This window comes from Mus caroli, chromosome 7 (genome assembly GCF_900094665.2).
Source record: "Mus caroli chromosome 7, CAROLI_EIJ_v1.1, whole genome shotgun sequence".
In the NCBI taxonomy this organism is placed as follows: Eukaryota; Metazoa; Chordata; class Mammalia; order Rodentia; family Muridae; genus Mus; species Mus caroli.
The window spans coordinates 65328155-65343935 of NC_034576.1; positions in this window are offsets into that span (position 1 = coordinate 65328155).

The window sequence follows — 15781 nt, forward strand, 5'->3', positions numbered from 1 at the left end:
AATCCCCTGCCCCGAGGCTACGCAGAGCCTTTCACTTTCCTGCCTTTGTTACATTCTCCCGGATCCCCAACAATGTAGAAGCCTGGACTTTGCCCAACCCTGATGAAGACTTAATAAGGCAAGGTCTGAGAATGACCCAGGCTTTAACTTTTCTCTGTTGGTTGGATTCGGAGACCCTTTGTTCCCTGCCTTCCTTTTCATCCCATTCTGCTCTACAGAGCTTTTCATAATACCAGCTCCTCTTTGCACCCCAAAGTGTCTCATTTCCATTTCTGAACTGAGCCAGTTCTTTTTCTTTTTTTTTTTTTTTTTTCATTTTGCAGATATATACTATTGGGCTAATAATTTTACATGTAGTTCTACATTGCTACATGTACTTACTACAGTGGCATACTAAATTTTATAGTGTAGTTTTATGTGGGTTTTTATTTTTAGTAATAATCATGCTTTCATCCTTTCCTCACCCACTAATTTGAATTAGCAATGCTTCAAATATTTTATTTACCACTTTAAAAAATAAAATTATGCTCAGAATAATAATTTTATTGGAAGGAGTCTCACAACCTAAAGTTAAAAAACTCTGAATGCATATGATATAATCATCCAACTCAAAATATAAGTCTCAACTAAATAAAGCCAACAACAATAAAACAAGATAAGAGGAACATTATCAAACAATATAGATAAAGGGGGGAATGAAGCAAAAGTAAACATGAAATCAGAACAATAGAATAGGCAAATTTTTTTCTTGTGTAACTTATGAAGGAAAATAATAAAAGGCTCAGATCTCCAGCATCACATACTTCAAAAGAACTGACATTAAGTAATAAGAAACCTCAAAACAATGAGATGTTTTTAGTGCCACTAATTTATAAAAGACCTAAGTAAGAACTATCAGATGAGAGTGGGGAAAAGATTTGAATATGAAACTTGAAACTTTCATTAAATGGTCATAGAGAGATAGATAGATAGATAGATAGATAGATAGATAGATAGATAGATAGATAGATAGATTAGTAAAAATATCAGAAACAAAAATAAAGATCTATTAGGTATGTTGTACATGTGATTAAGAAAATTTTGATATGAGGTATTTTGAAATGTGGACTCTGAAATGAACACAAAGTTTGAAAAGCTTATATTGCTTTAAAGTGCCCACTTGTACAATAGAGGAAAAAAAGCAAAAGAAAAGAAAAGGAATAAGACTTGTTAGAAGCAGAAAGTAATTAGTTCATTAACAGGCAAAAATTCTATTTATATATAGAAAACTCATCTGGTTTGTATGCATATTTATCAAGTTTGATGTCCAAAAATTCAATAAGGAAAGAACAATTTTTGTCTCATGGATACAGGCATAAATGATACTTAAACATTTGAAGCGGATTGAATTTGTGGCAATTAAGGTTTTTCGTTCTGTGAACTTCATTGTAATCAACTGAAACTCATTTTACTTAAACATAATAGGTGCTCCATGATCAACATGCAATATTTTTAAAGGAAAACTTGTTTGATCATCATTCTTTCAATTTTCATTGTGAACTAAGGAACTTTTGGTTGTCAATTTCTCCTTTACATAGTCATTATGATGTTTTTATTTGTATGATAGCTTTGACAAAGTTCAAAGAGACATTTGAACTGTCTAGAATATGCTTTCTCTTTGGTTTTAACACCCTGACTGATTTTTAAAGACAAAAAAGCTTAGAGTATAATTCCTAGCCTTACATACCAAACTACCTACCATTCATAAATGAAAGAATATTGAATATTTGTAGATCTCAACTTATTTGATCAATGGTGATTTATTATGAGCACTCCATATAAATTTCTCTGACCCTTTTTTTTAATGCAGTATCCAAAATTTCTGTGAAAAATGAAAGGTTTGTTTTTAAGCTTAGTAGCCTCCTTTGGCTTTTGAAAAATTGAAATGTAGCTCAAGATGCTTAAGACTTCAGTTTTAATTTTAAATTATAGTGATAATTCAGACAACCACCTTAGACTAACACTGACTATATTAAACAGTTAACTTAAGTGTTGACTCTGACCAGAGTGTCTCTTCAAACTATAAAAACTGAGAAATGAGAAAAATGGTTTCTAATATTCTCAAGGCTTTGCTGCTAGGATTGGATGATAAGTGATTTTGAATCTCTATCTGTTTGGCTGCCTGCCCAGTGTAGTTGTGTGCTCTACCTCATAGTGACTATACTTATGAACCTGGTATTCAGTAATATTATATTACGAATTAACATCACCTACTACTAAACTTTAAAAATTCCACAGTAGACCAATAACTGCATATACTGGTTAGGGTACATTGAGAGAAACAAACAGCTATTTTATATATTTTATATATTGTCCAATGTAGAAGACTCAGACTATTCTCTCTAATCATCGAAACCATATTATTTTCTTTCCCTTCTGTGAATCCCCCCTCCCTTCTTTCATTTTACTTTCAGCAATGATATATTGACACAATATTTGAAAACATACCTTTGATTGATTCTTCAGCTATTTGATGCAGAAGAACTTCCTTTTTCTCAATAAAATCCAGGAGATCTTAGGGCTTGAGACCTCAATGAAGGGTCTCCCAATGTCCAGCAATAGGGGATGCAAGTAGAGCCAGGAGAAGCACAGTTCTAAAGCAGACTGTGTAAAGTACCATGTTACCATGGTACAGACTCACAGGGGCAAAGGTGGAGGTTGAAGGCACTGCACAAGAGAGGGAAAATGTAGACAGCTTGACAAATAGCCCCAGAGACTGGAGACTGGACGGTGGGGCTGTATAGAAAAAGCAGCTGGTGCTAGGTCTTTCTTTTCAAGCCGCAGGGCTGCTAAGCCTTCCCCCACACGTTCAACATGTCCACAGTTAAAAAGAACACAATAGTCCCAAAGCAAGTTCTTTCACTACTGCTGTGCTTCCCAACTACTGTTTTAGCAGTACTGGACAGGCAGCTGGGGACAGGGATTCAATGTCTACATAAGCCTATGGTTTCATGTCCTCCAGTAGCTAACAGGCATGCTTGCTTGTGTCACAAGTGTTAATTTTACATTTTTATGATGTTTGATCAGCAACAGGACTATTAATTCCTTTTGTTTGTAGAATCTATATATGATGGCCCTGAGTGAATTACTGAAACAGTTGTGCATAGCTATAATCCTAGTGCTACACAGTGGAAATGAGAGTATTCCCATGATTTTTAGGACAGCCCTAGTCTGGAATACATAGTAAAAAAAAAAAATCATCTAAATAATGTCTAGCTAACAAGTATACTGAAAGTATTAAACGCTTACTTTAAAATGTAATGATTTTTAAAATATTCATCCTAGAGCCAATGTTTCAGGGATGTATATTTTCTACTTTACTATGGAGAAAATAATCTGATTAAACTCTATCATTTTTATTCCCCATTTCCCACTAGATTCATGCAGCAGCAATATTTTGGTAGGGTCAATGAAAATTTCCAGGATATTAACTTTTGAATGAATGTTATCTCATATCTACAGACTAATGTATTTTCCCTTGAATATTTAAAAGCCAGTCATATGTAATTCTAGTTCAAAAGATCAGACATGAGCACATTTCTGCATGCAAGAAGGTATTTCTTTCTCTCTTTCCATGACAGCCATGGTGTTGTGGCTGGAATAAGAATGGAAATTAGTGGGGGCTCATGGGAGGAAATTTGTAGAATTTATGTCTGCTGACCCTGAGTGAACTGCTGAATAAAAACAAAATCATTTCTAAACTTTTCAATCAAAATTCTTTATGTATTTCTGTGTGTGCTTGTGTGCCTTTGTGTCCGTGTATATGTGTGTGTGTGTGTGTGTGTGTGTGTGTGTGTGTGTGTGTGTGTTCTGACATAGATCACATTATATTTCAAAGGTTAAGCTATGGTGTCTGCCATCAACTTCTACTACATTTGAGACAAGATCCTTTTGTTATCTGTTCTTGGGTTTTACAGTCTATGGCCTATCATTTTTCTGGGGAAGGCTCCTGTCTCTACCCCTACCTAATAATAGGAGCCCTGTGCCTAGAGACAGGTTTCTATCATGCTAGGCCTTTGAACATTGTTATGTAAACTTGAACCTGGGTCCTTATACATATAGAAAGTAAGGTATTTATCCACTGAGCCATGATCCCATACTTTAAAATGTCTTTTAATTTCAACATGTATCTAGAAAAGGTTCAGATAATACTGTACCCACTTGCTTTTAAGATCAGTAAAGTCACATCATTATAAAAAACAATACAATGATTTTCCATAGCATAGTAAATATTAATTTCATTAGATTTTTGGAGGCTATTTGTGATTTTTATGAAATAAATTTTAGTGCAGACTTAAGCATATGTGTTAGGATGAAGAAGTGATCAGAAGAAATAAGGCCCATCTAGAGACATATGTAAGGGCTTCTCAGAGACTAGTTGCTTATGCTGTTCTACACATATCAAATTAAGCTTCATTTATAAGTTTGAGGGTCATAAAATTATCACAATATTATTAAACTTTAGCTTAAAAGACCAGCATCTATATGACTATTTCCTGTGATAATTGTGGAATGACCTTGTCTCTTGGATCTTTTAACTCCAGTTTTGATTAACTATTTCTATTAACTGGGGTATGTCAACTCAGAATATGGCTTTTGTGCTTAAAATTCCACCCCAAGAAAGGCTCGTAGTTACAATGAGATCCCAAATACCCACTGTAGTTTCTGGACAGATAATAAAGGCTTTCAATTGCCTTAAACCCATTTCTTACTTGTCTTCTATTGTGGATACTTCATATTTTAAACAAAAGGCTACTAAAATAAAAAATAAAAAATGGTAAATTAAATTAAAAGATCTTTAAAATACATTTACTTATGTATTTATGTATTTATGTTGAGGGTAGGGGGTACTATTGTCTAACCTAGGATGATGCTGAACACATTATCTTCCTGTCTCCACTTCTTAAATGGTTGGATTACTGGTTTGGGCTAATACTCTGAGCTTTAAACATTTTTAAGTTTACTCAGATCCCCATATATAATTCTAAATTTCAATAAGAATGAAAGCCTTTAAAATATTGTTAACTGGTATGTAGTGGAAAAGATTTGCCTATAAGCTTTCTTATGTGGCACAAATCCAAGCAATGACCTTTTTATTCAATATTATTATTTTAAAAGATAAATTCTATTTCCACATCTGTACTTTTATTAAACAAAAACTAGTTGCTTATGCTAATAAGACTCTGTGTGCTTTTGACTATATGGCAGTAGTCTGTGTGCACCAGGGCAGACTTGCATACACCTCTCTACTGGCTCCATTCTCTTTCCAGGGGAGTTTGATCACTCTTCTATTTTCAAATGGAATTATTGGTATCACAAATTTTAAGATAAATTATGCATTCACAATTGGATTAAATTATTGGATTTTATTTCAATTATATGTCTGTGGACTTTATTTACCACACACTCAAGTACATTAAAAATTCACAAGACATTATTTAGGTATTGTCTTTATTTACCTTTTATTTTCTTTCCTGTTTCTAGATTTTGTTTTTCTTTTCCCCTCTTGAACTAGCCATCTGACCATACATGTTATTTCTGTTTCTGACAAAGAAAAAGTAGTGAGGTTGGAGAAGACTTGCTTGTATAAAGGCACAGTCTGGACATATCAAACACTAGAGGTGACTAAAATTTCATATCTGAACATTCCCATTTTTTTTAGATTTCAAGTCAATGTATTTGTGAAATTTTTTCCTGTTAATAGATTTTTTTTTGCCTCACAGATAAATTTACACTACATAATCTAACCTTCCACAAATATGGTTTTTATACTTTTGTTTTTAAGTCTTTATGCATTTTTCTGAGAATTCAATTCAAGGCCTTTGGATTATATTCACCTCCTTTCCCAGCTTCTCCCAGGTGTCGCCTCTTCAAAACTCACACAACTCTTTGGGGACTCTTTGGTTTTGTTTCTTTTTATATCAATTAAATAGAGTTTGTGGTGCCCATGTATCTTGCATTCTGCAAGGGCACCATGACTGAAATTCCAGTGCCTTGCTGCTGTGTGTAGACAAAGCATATTGAGATAAGGTCTCCTGAAGCTCTCAGATTTTCTAGAATGATCTGTATAGTTACTTACCTCAAGCCAATATGCAGTTCCCATAATTTCAGTAAATATGAAAAAACTACATGGTAATAAAAAGACATTCACTCACTAATATCTTAAGAGTTTCACCATGAATAGCTATTAATTTAACAAAATGTAGAGTCCCTGAGAATTTATATTTTTTGCATTTCTCTCTATGTTACCATAATCAGTAACGACTTCAAGTATTCAGATTGTCTCACTATCTTAAACTACTGCAATGATGCCCTGTTCTATCTTGCCATTTTGCACATGGCTGTATGACACTTTTCTCTTTGTGTTTTTTTTATTTAAATTTTAATCCCCCTTTCATGTTTCACATTTTTGAATTTTACTTTTGGGAACATATAGTTCATTGGATGTTGACTTATTTCCTCCACAAAGAAAACTATTAAATTTGCATCTGTATTTGTATAACTTAAAATATACTTTTTCTTACGACACATTCGATATTCGGTGAATCTTTTGTTGATGTACATCGATTTATGAGTATAGTTCTATACATTTTTCTTTATAATATAATAAAATTGACTGTGAAAGACTATGGTCCTAGGATTTTCTTTTTAAGGTTTTTTAGTTTAGATTATCCTTATTTACTAGTTAGACGTAGACTGACATCATCTACCTATTATTTACTTAGGATTTTTGAGCTATTCAAGTTTCTGGGTTTTTCTAAATATGCATAATTCTATAGAAATAATGTGGAATATTGGGTTTACTCCTTTTATACATTTATTTATCCATATGTGTATGGGTGTTTTCCCAGCATGTGTATCTGTGCACCATATAATTACAATGAACATGGAAGCCAGAAAAGGGCATCAAATCCCCTGGGACTTGAGGGACAGATGGTTGGGATCAGCCATTCAGGTTACTGGGATCCTACCTGGGTCATCAGGGAGAGCAGCCAGTTATCTTAATCATTAAGCCATCTCTTCTTCATCCACCCCTATTTCATTCTGGATTTTAGATTACTTTCACCTTTTCCCAAGTCTCATCAAGCTATATGATTCTACTATGTGCCGTAAGAAATCACTCTGTGCCTGCTCTTGTTTTCTTTTGTTACATTGAGTTCTGACTTATTGCAATGTTCTTCAAATAGTTCTTTCTAGCAAAGTTTACTATCGTGTTCTGTGATTACCTGAATTGAGTGAGTGTATCAGGAAAAATCAGAAGCCAGGTGTGGAGGATTGTGGCTGTAATTCTTATTTTGCATTCCAAACAATAGGGTAGTAGGATCATTATGGCATGGAGTCTGAATTAAACAGGGAGTTTCAGAAAACCATAGGCTACAGAGTGAAGTCCTGTTTCCAAAAAGTACCAGAACTCCTCCATATATATATTGATTGGTGGGATAGAACAGGGCATCATTGCAGTAGTTTAAGATAGTGAGACAATCTGAATATATATTGATTGGTGGGATGTCCTATAAGTATCTCTTTATAGCAGAAATTTGAACAAATAGCAACTTCATTGTTAGTCATATCTTATTTCTAATTTGTAGGTTTCTTATACCTGTGTGTAATTTTGAAATAGTGTCATTAATTTTGAGTATTTGCTTTTGTTTTGCATGTTGCTAGTTTTCTGTCTCAATTTCAAACTCAATTAAGAATATATTCATAGTGATTGCGATTCTTCTAAAATATGAGACATATTCAGTCTCAGTACCTCACAAATTTCCTCATACGTAATTCCTACATTTTGGATTGAAGGGAGCACTGTTTTCTTATCTTAGTAAATGCGTCAGACTTTTTAACGCTTTTAATTTCTTTGCGAGTCCATCACTTACATGTGCGCCCTCTAGTGGTTACATGTATTAGTGCATGCTCCCACGTTTCAGAACAAAACACAGTTGCTTCATATTAACTACCTAAATATTTACATGAGGGAAGAAATATGGAATTTACAAAAGGAATTTTCTTCTTTTAAGATGACATGCAGACTATGCCCCAAAATTAAAATTTCAAGTAAATACTATCCTTTAACTCTTTGGCCCCAACATAATTTGTATGTTTGAAAGAGTTTCTCAGATCCTCTTCCAAAATGTAAGACGGAATTTAGGCTTCATCATTTTTTTTATTGTTATTGTAAAAAGAAAATTTCACTCACAATCCCAGTGCGTTTTAGAACCTGCTATCCTCAAACTCATGACCTTCCAGCCTCAATGTGTAGTTTAGTGGAGTTGCATGAAGATAACAATATAATCGTTGAAAGCCTCCCAAGCATACTGTATATATTGTGAAAATTTTCCAATCTTCCTTATAAATGTGTATATCTTTGGAAATGCTACTCTTTTTATTTCCAGTGCAACTGAAAACACTCTACACTTTTCTTTGTGAGTCTCTCTTTTACTCGTATGTGACTTTATTTCATATTTTTTGTCTTTTAAAACTATTGAATTCATGTTTGACATGTTCTAAATCCTTTATACACTCTGATCACAAATGTGTCTGCTTGTATCACTGTTTTAGCAATAAACCTTTGCTACATGCTAGCTGGTCTTTTTCCAAACTGAAGTTTTATAATATTTTGCAAGTAGGGAAGATATCAATTTAACCATGACAACAATTTTTAAAAAGCTTAATTTAACATGTGTAGAAAAGCACAAGCAGCAAGTCTCTGAGAAGCTCACACCCATGTTCCTAGCTGTGTCAGATTTCTCCTGAGTACGTCTTTATCACAACCCACATGCTTGATATATTTCATACAAATCACAAAAAAAACTTTTATGAAATTCTCAATGTTGATTATACTATGGACAAATTGGTGTATTGATTTTTTATAATGAATGTGACTTTGCTGATCTTAAAAGCAAGTGGCTACAATATTATTTAAAATTTTCTAGGATTATATTGAAATCATATGACATTTTTAAGCTTGGGATTGTGGCTCAGCAGATAAAGGCATTGCTTCATGTCTGTATGAGGACCCGAGTTCACATTCATAAAACGTTATTCAAAGGCCTAGCATGATAGACACCTGCCTCTAGTCACAGGTCTCCTATTATTAGATTGGGGGGTAGAGACAGGAGACTTCCCAAGAAACTGTCAGACCATAGTCTGACATACACAACAGCAGACAAGAAAAGAATCTTGTCTCAAATGGAGTAGGCTAGACGTTGAGGGCAGATACTAGAGGCTGTCCTTTGATGTGTAGTGTATCTAAGTCAAAAAACACACACACATGCACACACACACACACAATATTTTGTTTACAAATTTAGAAATGATTTTGCTTTAATACAGCTGTTCATTCAGGCTCATCATGTGAGTACAAAAGATGGAAATGTATACTGCTTCTATCACAGATATTTTACCTTGAGTTCTCATCTTTCTCTCTTGTTCAATCAGCAATTACTGTTGAAAAATTTCCACAATTTCCACTGTGCTCTCAACAAATCTGCCTTACCTAAAAACTTATACATTGCTTTTCTGATTCAAGGCATTCCAATTTATAAAAGGAGATCTCTCCACCACACTATAGGACAGGTAGCATGCTCAGATCTGGCTAAGCAACACAGAACAAACTCAGTTGTGTTTTTGTACAATTTTATTTTAACTTGCTTTGTTTAGGGGTATTAATTTGGCTTATTGGCATTTTGCTTGTATATTTAATTTTTTATGGGTTCATGTGTATGAGTGTTTTGTTTTCTTGTTACTTTTGATGAGACAGATACAGAGAGACCACACACATGAGAGAGAGAGAGAGAGAGAGAGAGAGAGAGAGAGAGAGAGAGAGAGAGAGAACACTTGGGTTAATGGAGAGGTGGAGAAAATCTGGGAGAAATTGGGAGGAAAAGATGAATAGAGATAGGTACATATGAGAGGAGTGGGGAGTAGTGTGCCAAATATAAGCAAAACTGTGTACAATATTCTGAAAAAAGTAATAGAAATGAGAAAATAAATAAATGATCCTGTTGCCATAGCAGATGCATTTATGTCCCTTCAAATTTGATTACTTTTTGATATTATGAAAGATTAACAGATGTTATAATATTTATTAACCACAATTTCTATAATTTAGAAATTTATTAGAGCAAAACACTCAGTTTTAGCTGGAAAGCAGGCAGGTGTTTATCACGTAGGAATTCATACACTTAGTATGGCTGAAGCTATGTGCCCATACATCATAATTCATTTCTGCTATTTGACTTCTAATAATTGTTAAGTCTCATTATTATGGTATCCATCTGTCTAGAGTCTGAACATGAGAAACAGCAAGCTTCTTCATTTGAATTTGAGAATTTCAAGCCAAGCACAGGAATCCTCAAATCAGCCTGAACTCTGGCAAGTTTAATAACTTCAAGCTAATTTCCTTTCCTTCATGTTTCAGTCTATTCCCAATGCACAGTGTTATTCCTCTGTGAATCCCATACTTTCGCAGCTCCCCCTGTCTACAGGGGTTTATCATGATTTTCTAGATAAGAGGCTTGTTGCTATTTTACAGGGATTATTGGAGTTACAAATAGGTAGACTTTTGTAACTAGTTGAAAAAAATCAGGCTCTTCTACCCCCAAGAATCTTCCTATGTGTCACCAGGAAGAAATGTAGACATTTGTGGTTGTTGCTGGGTTTGTTTGTTTGTTTTTCATCTGAGTCACTTGGTAGTTGCTATTGACCTTGAACTTTTGTCTTTCCATTGCAATATACTAAGTTCTGAGATTCCTAGCATGATACATAAAGATGTGGTATCTATTTCTTTACTTGCAAACTCATTTTTGGTGTAGTACTTTTCACAATAGTCAAGTTATAGATTTAGCCTAGATGTGTATGATAGGTAATCTTAACTGTTATTCTGATTTTGAGTTATTTAGGGTTTACACTTGTAGGCATGTCTTTGAGGATAATCCCAGAGTTTAATAAGGATGGAAGGTCTTTATTGAATGGCATCACATCATAGGCTTCAGTCTCAGACCAAGTAAAAAAGAACCAAAGAACTATAACAGAGGAGGGACACTCCCCTTCTCAGCTTCCTGGTTGGTGCCATGAGGTAAACCTGTCCCAACATCGTGTCTTTCTTGCTGTATTATACTATATTCTTCTGAAACAGGAGCCAACATAAATTCTTCTTATAAGGTTTTATAACTCATACTGGTAATCTAAACACCTTAGAAGCTGAGGCAAAATGGTCATTTGGGAGAGATCACAAATTCCAGGACAGACTGGGCTACACAAAATGGCTGTATTTAGGTAAATAAAAAAAAGAGTTAATGGCTGTATTTAGGTTAAAAAAAGTTAATGTATGATTTTTGTTGACATTGTTTTATCTGTGTTTATGATAGGTTATTTTGAGCCGAGACTGTTCTTGAACTCCTAGGGGATTATCTTCCTTCTAACTGCCAAGTGCTGGGGTTTAAGATCTGTACCTTTATACTCCACTATTATTCAGCTATATATCAAAGTATTAAAGCAACCATTTAATGACTTATCACAGATTAGCTCATCTCTCAGTCCTTATCAAAAAAGATATTTTGTGCAGTACATGGTGATTAACATAAAGACCAAAAATGATCAGGATGCAAATGAGAGACTATAGCATGCTTATTCCTAGATGTGGTATTTGTATTGCACCACCTTCTCACAAGGGACAAACATGCTCCAAACAATATAAATCAAAACCTGTCTAATTTCCTAAGAAGCAATCTGCTTCATGACAAGCATCACCTAGTCAGTAGATTGAGACTCCTCACTCTGTTAAGTATTTTTGAGTTTCTCTTCTCCAGATTTATACTACAATGTTACACTTAGAAACAACTTATTTAATATCTCGTTAATTTCTATGTGAATTGTGAACTCTACGTACAATGAAACAATATAGCTATTCTAAAATTATAAAATGTGTGGTTCATTAGTGAAAAGGAGCCACCCCATTGCTAGTTGGCATCTCTATCAGGAATAAATACTGTCTTATGTCAAAGCATCAAGGGATGGGTAGCACAAGTCAGCTGTGTACAGCTGCTGCCTTGACAACTGCATGAAACAAAGCCTGACTTGTCACCCATCCTACCTAAGTATTTCTCTCAGAGTATGTGTATTTCTGATAAGCCTTCTTGTTCTTCAGACTATTGCACCAAACTCAGGGAACACCCCATATTTTGACTGTGATAAAAATTGACGATCAAAATCAGGGGCTTGAATAAAATTGAGTTCTCTTTTCCAGCCAGACACACTTAATACCAGCACTAGGGATGGAGAGATGGGCATGGATGTGTGAATTTGAGGCCAGCATATTATATAGCAAGTTTCAGGCTAGACAAATATGCAGAGTGAGAGCTTATCTCAAAAAAAAGATGAAGTTTTCTTAATATTTGTTTTATGTAAATTAATTACTTTCCAAAATTGGAAATTCTTTATATTCTCTAGAGAGAGGCTTTCCTGTACAATGGGCAGCTTTTAAATAGGTACTTGGTATGTAAATTCAGGTGTTCATTCTTACAAAGCAAGTGCTTTACTAATAAAGTCATTTCTGGAACTCTACAAAAAGTATTTAAGTACCACTGCTTATCACCACACAGAGGGTTTCTCATGTAAACAAGGCTGCCATCATTCTTCTGAGCATAGAATTCTGACCCTTCAATGGGCTTCCCTACAACCACCAATCACTCATTTAAAAAGTGCCTTACAAACAGATCTCATAGAGGCATGCTTTCAGTTGAGGTTCTCTCCTTTCAGAGAACACTAGTTTGCATGTCAGGTTGACATAAGAAAAGACAGTACAAAGTTGTGAACTACCTACTGGCCCAATAATGGTACCAGGAATGGCTTCCATCTTGAAGGTCTGGAGTGAAATACAGTGAGAAAGTGGTGGTTTACCCCATGAGCTTGCAGTGCTATTGTACCGAATGGAACATCTTGCCAGGTCTGTAGTTATTATAACCCACAGGGCTCACAGCTGGATAACATTGATGATTATGTTTATTCTCCAATATCATGTGTATTAACTCCCAACCCTAAGAGCTATATAATAAGGATAAAGCATCCAGGTCAGTGCCAGCTTGTCTTCTCCACATTTTGTGACTCAAGTACGTGGTGTCTTCAGCAAGAGGATCATACTGTCAAGGTCAGGAAGGTTTTCAATAACATTGCCAATAACTTGTAATGTTTGAAAGTATCTACGGTGCCTCCCTATGTAACAAGTTCAAAAGAGGCATTATAGCATGGAACTAGGCTATTTATTTGTTATCCGTAGTGTCTTCAATGGGACTCTGTCATTCCCTCTAAGCAGCTAGTTCTTTTCTGTCAGGAAGTTGAATGTATAATAAATTCATTACTAATCAAATCATATTTGTGATTTGTGGTTTTTCTTATATCTGTGTGTAACTTCGAAATAGAGTCATTAATTTCTCATAGGGAAGTGTTTTTATTTTTTTAACTTTTTTTTTTTTTTAATTTTCTCCATCTCAGTTTTAGGGTGGAGTAAAAATATATTGAGAGTGATTTCAATCCTTTTAAAATGAGACAGGTTTCAGACCCAATATGTCACAAATTTCCTCATATGAAATCTCCAGTCTGTATTCATGGGAGCAGTGTTTTTATATGGTAATAATAATGAGTCAGACTTTTTGAGGCTTTTAATTCCTTTGCTTATTCATCAATTACATGTGTGCCCTCTAGTGGTTACATGGATCACTGCATGTCTTCTTGTTTCAGACCAGAAAACTCAAAAGAGTTTTAAAAACCTGAAAGAGAGGCCCACTGGTCTTACAAACTTTATATGCCCTAGTACAGGGGAACACCAGGGCCAAGAAGTGGGAGTGGGAGGGTAGGGGAGTGGGGGGGGGGGGATATAGGGAACTTTCGGGATAGCATTTGAAATGTAAATGAAGAAAATACGTAATAAAATTGGAAAAAAACTAGACAATCACACACACACACACACACACAAAACTGTCTCTGATTCTTAAATTTTTGGTTGTGAGCCTAGACTTTAATGACTGAGCCATCTCTCCAGCCCCTGTCTCTGATTCTTTATAGTAGCTGCCTAAAATATTTTACATGGAGGAAAATAAATGTGGAAATATATAATAATTTGTAGATCTAATGTGTAATGAGTATGTGGCAAATAATGTTCATACACACACACACACACACACATATATATACATATAAATTAAAATATTGTTCAGTAATTTAACCCAATTGTTAAATTATAATTTATAGGTTAAAACTCTATGATGAAAAAAAATCCATCTAAGAATAGAATAGCCATCATAATCAACTAGGAGAGGGAAGGAAACAATAGAGTGAAGGCACTTACATGCTGTTCCACATTCAGAAATCACACATGTTCAACTAGTTTTTAATAATAAAAGTACAAATGTAGAAAATGAAAATCATAATTTTGAATAATATTTATATCAAATGAAAGGAACATGAATTGAATTTGTGTTTTATAAGACAGATTATAGACAAAAACTTTTACGATATCCCAACTAACACTATCTCAAAAATTTCAATCAGTTTTGGAACTTAGAGTTATAGCAAGGGATGTCACTAAATTCAAAAAGAGGTAGAGCTCAGTGTGGTAGCTTACACCTATAATCCAATCACATAAAAATCTGAGGCAGGAGGACAATGAGTTCAAGGTCAGCCTGGGATACAAAGCAATCCTCTGCTCTAAAAATAAATAAAGTGTTATTTTTGTAGAATTTTGGCCTCACATTTCATTGTTTGAGCACTGTTTATCTTAATGGGGTTTTTTTTTTGTCTGAAATGTTGTGGGGTATTCATCAGAAGGAAGACTTTATTAGCCTGCCAGTGACTATACTGAGTTAAGTATCTGCATCTGACTCTTGTGGCTGCCTGTTGAGCCTCTCAGAGGACAGTCATGCCAGACTACTGTCTGTAAGCACACCATGGCATCAGTAATAGTGTCAGGCCTTGGAGCCTCCACTTGAGATGGATCCCAATTTGGGCGATCACTGGACCTCCTCTCCCTCATTCTCTTCTTGATTTTTGTCCATGCAGTTCTTTAAGACAGGGACAATTCCTTACATAGGCTGGAGTGCTAATATCCATTGTCACTGAAAATACAAAAATCTGTGAATTTAAGTACCAGCCACTAGAGGGTCACATGCTTAGTATACATTCAAGAAGTCTAAGATATTTGTAGTATCAGAAAAGATGAAGAGCTGTTGTTTTACCCAGTGAACACCAGAGGATGGAATAGGCTTTGCTTAGAGAGGGAGGGAGGGGTGAGAGAGAGATAGAGAGAGAGACAGAGAGAGAGAGAGAGACAGAGAGAGACAGAGAGAGACAGAGAGAGACAGAGAGAGAGACAGAGAGAGAGAGAGAGAGAGAGAGAGAGAGAGAGAGAGAGAGAGAGAGAGAGATCCTTTAGATGGAATGATGTAATTGCAGCTCTAGGCTGAGGAATCTCTGCCTTGCACACAGACTCCAGCTGTCATCACCCAGAAAGGGGAGATTGTTTATTTTGTGTGTTTCATCTCTTTATAGTGAACTTTATACAAAACACTCTATGTTTTACTAAACTCTAATTCTTCATTTTTATAATCATCATTTTATAATCATGGATTATAGATTGGTTTGATGCTAAGATCTCATCAAAAACCCACATGAACACACACAGAATTTATGCTTCTGTATGTTCTACATGTTTTAACTCACTGCACATTGGTTTTAAATTTTTTGTGTGCAT